Here is a 6,788-nt window from a genome sequence, read left to right as displayed (position 1 = left end):
AGCATAATGTCCTCCAGGGTCACCCATTTTGAATAATATTGCATGAGTTCCTTGTTTTTCAATGCAGCATAGTATTCCATTGTGTGAATATACCATAGCTTCTCTATCCATTTGTTTGTTGATGGGCACTTGAAGACTCAAGCAAGGTCCACACCTCACTGCATATACAAAAAACAACTCAAGGTGGATCATGGGTCTACGACTAAAAAACCAAGGACTATTAAGTTCATTAAAGAAAAGCTTCGAAGAACTCTGGTAGTCCTAATCCACAACATAAACAGTCTTCCAAGTATCCTGAAAGATCTACAACCAGGAGAAGATAAAATAGATGAATGGGATCTTCTAAGAATCAAATCCGTATGCACATCCAAAAACTTCTCCAACAGGGTAAAACGGGAAGCCACCGACTGGGAAAAAGTATTTGGGAATGACATGTCAGATAAGAGAATTATATCCGGAATTTATAAAATACTTGAGCACCACAACAAGATAAAGGTAAGTAATCTAACTGAAAAATGGGCACAGGATATGAACAGACACTTCACCAAAGAAGACATTCAGATGGCCAACAAGCACATGAAGAAATGTTCAAAATCCCGACCTCTAAGAGAGATGCAAATCAAAACAACTATGAGATATCATCTCACCCCAGTCAGAATAGCAAAATTTAACAGAACAGCAACAAATGCTGTTTAGGTTGTGGCAAAACTGGAACTCTTATTCACTGTTGGTGGAAGTGTAAAATGGTGCAAACACTGTGGAAGGTGGTGTGGGGCTTTCTCAAAAAGTTGCAAATAGAGCTACCATTTTACCCAGCTATTCCAATACTGGGAATATACCCTAAATGGACCATAATTGACATCCAAGCAGATATATGCACACCCATTTTTGTCGTTGCTTTGTTCACGATAGCAAGGAGTTGGAAACAACCCAGGTGCCCATCAACAAGCTAATAACATTTTTTTAAAAATTCAAAAGGTGACTTTACACATAAACCTCACCTGATGGACTGCATCTTAATCAGATGACTAAATCTCTGAAAATAATCATTGGAGAAGCTCAATACCAGCAGTCAGAACCAGGCCAGGTGCTGACTGTGGTAGAGAGTATCAGTTATTTATGTGCAAGTTAAAAATGAAGCTGAAGATGATTAAAACAAATACACCAGCCAAAATACGATCTTGAGTCAATCCAATTAAATAAGTAATAATTTAAAAAGAAAACTCAAAGGAAAAAGGGGAAGGGTGAGAATCCCTGGGATTGCAGTTTACTGGTCAGATAGAAGGGTGAAGGATTCTCCTCATTAATACAATTCATAGAACCAAACAAATATATACATAATCAAACCTGCTGCCCCCTACATGCTCTTGCATCTCTTTCTATGAATTATTGGGTCAAATGTTCATTGCAAATTGACTCACAGACTTTACTCACAGTTGTAGAGTTTACTAGGGAAATAGGTTGGGAGTAAGGGTGGCAATGAATGTCACACAATGCGAGTCCAAGTTTAGTCTAGCAATCTCAAGATAGATTAACAGCAAGACATAATTCCCCAATTAGTGAAAGTCCAGGTTCAGTTAAGCAGCACAAATGCACCTTTGATTTTCTCAATTGTCCAGCAATCTTTGTCTCATAACACTCGAAAATCAGCTCTTCATTCAGTCATCCAGAAGTAAAACCTTTAACTTTTGCTCCATCTCCAGATTTCCTCTGGTTACACTTGCCACAGTGTCTTCATATCAGTGCCAGTTTCAGTCTCTTAGTGTCTTTTCACCCTTTCTCCATTACTATTTATCAGAGTGTAGGAAGTGTTTTCTTTTATTGGTCCCATAGTTGATGACAATTTGTAAGACCATGTGCCCACAGTTAAATTAGCTGGAGACCATTCTTCAGATTCTCTGTAAACTTTCATTAAATTCGCTATTTAAAAAAAATCCCAGGAAGAACAATTTCGATTAGCTCTCTGGGCTAGAAAATAATACCCTGTCCTAAATGTCTAAACATCTAAGCAAGGACCTTATCCTTCAGGTTGGAGGTTGTCCAGGCCCTCTGGATTCTACATGAGAATGTCTAGATTCTAGGCTTCAGTTCTACCCTAAAGGCCCCAAAGGAAGGCAACTCTACTCCAATAGCTTTGATTGGCCTTATTCTCATACCTAGTCAGTACACCTATCTTGTGAGTCCCTTAGCCTTAGCAGATCTCATTCTTCAGCGCTATTGATATGGCAGGATATGATTTGGTTCAAATCTGCTGTTCATAGGGTTGCTAGAAGTCTTAATCAACTCATCAGCACCTAACAACAACAACGGATGTGGTAGTCCCTTTTCCTCAGTTTGGGTCCATAACCACATTCGCTGGTACACTGCAAAACAAAGTTAGTAAAGATTCAGCTGTGAAATCTAGAAGATAATGGCTCTACCCTTTGAAACTGAGAAGGCTCTGTCTCCCAAGGTCTTCCCAACAATTCTCCTAACCTGTGAGTAAGTCCAAGGATGGTCCTTTTCTTGGGGATGTAGCTTCTTTGACCTGTTCCCTGCCAGTAGCATTCCAAGAGGCATGCAGAATTGCTTCCTTTGCTTTGTTTGTTTGTTTTGTTTTTCTCTATTTGCTTCAGGATAAGTTGATGGGATTTCTATTGTGGTGTTTATAGGGTTGCTGTGAGTTGTAGACAGAATGTCACCTAACAACACCAGTCAGTTAAACTTATGAATCACAGAATTAGCCTCTTTTTAAAAAGGATTGTGTAGTCACATCCTTGATGAGCATTCTAGGCTATATTTCCTTAGTTTGTACAAGACAAATTTTCAAACATTTATGTTTTGTTTGAGTTGTATACAATACCATTTTTTTCTTTTCTTGTGATTTAAGTGAAAGTTTACAAAATAAATCGGCTTTCCACCCAACCATTTATGCATATTTTGTTTTATGATGATAATGATTATATCCACAATGCAACTATACTCTACCCACTTCCATACTATGATTTTTATTTCAGTTAAGCTTTCTATACTATTCTCATCCTGCTTTTTTAGTAATACCCCTGGATAAATACTATACTTTTTATTTTATGTTATTTATTATTTTAAGGAATGAGTACTTCCCACTCCCCTGGTGTTAATATTCAGCTTATATTATTTTTATGTGGCACCAAGTCGACTACAATCCATAGCAACTCTATGAATAACAAATCAAAATCTTGCCCTATCCTATGCCATCCTCACCATGTCCACCATACTCAAGCCTGTTTTTTCAATTATTGTGTCAATTCATCTAATTAAGATTCCTAACCCTTTACTTTTCCAAGAATGATGTGTTTTTCCATAGACTGGTACTTCTTGACAACACGCCCAAAGTGTATGAGACAAAGTTATGTCATCCTGCCTCTAAGGAGTGTCATAGTTGCACTTTACAAATCTGTTCCTTTGACCACTCAATACTTTTGCCAACACCATAATTCAAAGTTATCAATTCTTCAATCTTCCTTACTCATCCAACTTTCATGTGTATGAAGCAATTGAAAATATAATGCTTGAATTAGGAAGACCTTAGTCTTTAAGCTGTAATCCTTTATCTTTGACACTTAAGGTCCTTGACAACAGATTTGCCCCAATGTAACACTTTTATTTAATTTTTTGACTGCTACTAAGGTGCACCAAATCCAGGCTATGGTCTTCACAATTACTTGCTATACATCAGAGAGCTGGACAATGACTAAAGATGACAGAAGAAGAATTAATGCCTTTGAATTGTCTTGCTGGAGAAGAGTCTTGAACATACCATGGACTACGAAGAAAACAAATAGGTGTGTCTTGGAGAGGGTGAAAACAAGTTTCTCTTTGGAGGCTAGAATTTTGAAGCTGGTCTTTGGAGAAGAACATCATGCTCAGAAAGGTGGAGGTACAGTGCAAGAGACAAAGACCCCAGATGAGATGGATTGCTACAGTGACTGGGGCAATGGGGGTTGATGTGTTGGAATTAGTGAGACTAACTTAGGACAGGGCAGAGTTCAGAGAATCAGGATTCAGGGTACATAGGATCGCTATGGATTCCAGGTGACTCGACAGCATATAACAACAACAACCATGAATGTTGACTGTAGATGCAAATAACATGATTCTGAAGAGTGTTTACCTTCCTGGGGTTATTGTTTACCTTATAAAGCTATTATTTTATTAAAAGTTGAGCCACAGTGAGTCTTGTTCAATGTTGGAAGGGTCATAGCTGAAGGAGTCCCACCACTCTCTATCAGACCAGTAAGCTTGACCATATTTATTTATGTCTTTTAGTTTTGTTCCACATACACTATCCAGGAGCTTGTGTTATTGTCCCTTTGTGAGTGGTTAGAATGGTAACTGATACCATTTAATTCTGATCTTAGTGATAGTCATTGTTATTGTTATGTGCCATTGAGTCACTCATAACTTATAGTGACCCTGTGTACAATAATAGCTCTGAACCCTTATCTATTCTGAGCCAGTCTCATGACTCACTCTGACACACCTATCTCCATTGCCCCAGTTAACTCCATCTCCTCTGGGGACTTCCTCTCCTGTGCTATCTCTCCACCCTTCCAGGCATGATGTCCTTCTCCAAGGACACATGCCCTTAATATGTGAGATGGAGCTTCAAAATCTTTGCCTTCAGGGAGAAACTTGCTTTCACTCTCTTCAAGACAGACCTATTTTTTCCTTTATCACCTTAGTGACAGTTATACCATATAATTTTTTTTTGAAAGTCTTGGACATTTGAGATTATTGTGGTTAATTACTCTGTCTCTGAATTTTTGCTATTCATCCCTATTCTTTATTCTTGACAGGGAGATACCAGTATTTCCAATTTAGATAGCTGCTCACAAACTTTTTTTAACATAAATTTCACTTTATTTAAAGCATATGAAAGAGGTAATTTCAAATCACACTAAACATAATAAGTAATAATAATAATAAATAAATTACATTGTTAAAAATATACAGTATACATTCAAGTAAGGGTCAAACTTCCAATGCCAACACTATATGTGAAACAAAAATTAAACATTTACAATAATCAGTTTCCTAAAAGTGCTGTTTTCAATACCTATAAGAAGAAACTCATTCTAATGCTTTTGTTTTCATTCACCCAAATATCTATACATTCTTTTATTCACAGAACCACATGCTTCTGTTACTAAAATACATCTCTATATCTATATCTCTATATCTATATCTCTGTATCTATCTCTATATCTATATCTATATCTATATATCTATATCTCCAAAGCTTTTATATCCTTTTAAATAGATTTAATATTTTAGCTCTTTGGGGAAGGACAGGCTAGTCCATAAAACCACTCATACCAACTTTCTTAAATTATTAGAGATGACTTTTTCATGACACGCCCTGTTTCAGCTTAGACTTGAAAGTTTATGAACATATGAGAGAAGAAAATTCTGGACCACATGTTTAAGGTAAATCCTCTTTTTCCAAGTGAGAATTTGTGTAGGTCAAGGAGAATACACCACAGCAACCTTCCTGAGATCCAAGGCGGGATGCCACACTCCATGTCTCACTTAGACATTCTCTTCCAACTTGATTTGGTTTCGTTTCTTCAGGAGTTTTATTCAGTGCATTCCTTGAACTGAAGTAAGTGAAGTGAAGACTCATCATTCTTGCCTCCAAAGAGCACTCTGGCTGCATCTTCTCCTTCACAAATTTATTTGTTCTTCTGGTAGTCCATGGGGTCTATGTGTCTGAAAAAAGTCTGAGGTAGAAGCAGAAGCAGGAAGAGATTTAGTAAGTTTAGATGTGCAAACTTAAGACCCATTAGACACATTTTGAGGCTTCTTTTGTAATGGCCTTGAGTGTCCTTTAAGATTGTCCCAAATCTCAGAACTTCCTGAGAAGGCACTGAAAAGTTTTTCATTTTCTGAGTTCTGGTGGTCAAAGGTAGTCAAATTTAAAAACTGCTGCTTTCATCAACTAGCTTGTTCTTCCTCAAATGCCTTTCTCTCTAACCCTAGGCAAATAGCAGCATCTGTAAACCTTCATCTTTCTTTCTCAAAATTCTTTTTCTGCTCTTTAAATAGAGACCACTCTTCTTTATGGATTTCCTTTTCTTCCAGTAAATAGCAATCTCCTAGTAAAGAAGTGGTGTCATCATCACATGCAGTAGAAAGCTGCTGCTGTAAAAGTTGCTGCTATGTTTTAATCATTTCTTTACATTGTTGAATTTCTAACTCGAGTTTTTCTGTTTCTTAATCATGTGAAATTACATCTTCATCATTATAACCTTCTAAGTGTACCTTTGAAACTTGGTTATCAAGCTTTTCTACATGACTTTTCAAAGTCCTCCACTGCTTTCTGATGCTGTTTGTAAGCTGCTCTCTTACAGTTTCACAGGAAAGGTCCCATATACTCTCTCGATTCAGTTCTCCAGTATTTTCTTCTACATCAGAAATAACAGTTCCTGTACTATCATCAGCTCTTTCTCTCTGTTTCTGCTTTTGGGGAGAAAGAAGAGAGAGAATTTCCTTTTTCATTTGCTGAAGAACCTTCTTAAGCTTAGCATTTTTCATTAGGATTTGTTTCTAATGATATTCATAATCATTCAAGAGAATTTCATACATTTCATCTTCATTCCCGGGTTCAGTTTTACCAGTTCTCCAGGAGCCTCTCTTTCCACCAACTCTTCTCATACAACTTAAAACATCCATTGTTATTGTTTGTTGTTATGTGCCGTCGAGTCGCCTGCGACTCATAGCGACCCTATGTACAACAGCCCCAAACTCCGCTCTGTCCTGTGCCAATC

At 37.3% G+C, this 6,788-nt stretch overlaps 1 protein-coding gene and 1 pseudogene across 1 annotated transcript in view; one reads left to right on the top strand and one right to left on the bottom strand.

The window, feature by feature from the left end:
- HDX (highly divergent homeobox) overlaps positions 1-6,788 on the top strand; it is a 572,582-nt gene that overhangs the window by 469,080 nt on the left and 96,714 nt on the right. The gene's annotated exons all lie outside the window — the stretch shown is intronic.
- Positions 5,444-6,788, bottom strand: part of LOC102843532 — a 3,784-nt pseudogene continuing 2,439 nt past the window's right edge.

This window comes from Elephantulus edwardii, unplaced genomic scaffold, assembly GCF_000299155.1.
Source record: "Elephantulus edwardii isolate Elephantulus edwardi_28Jun2011 unplaced genomic scaffold, EleEdw1.0 scaffold00423, whole genome shotgun sequence".
NCBI lineage: Eukaryota > Metazoa > Chordata > Mammalia > Macroscelidea > Macroscelididae > Elephantulus > Elephantulus edwardii.
This window is presented reverse-complemented; position numbering and strand designations above follow the sequence as displayed.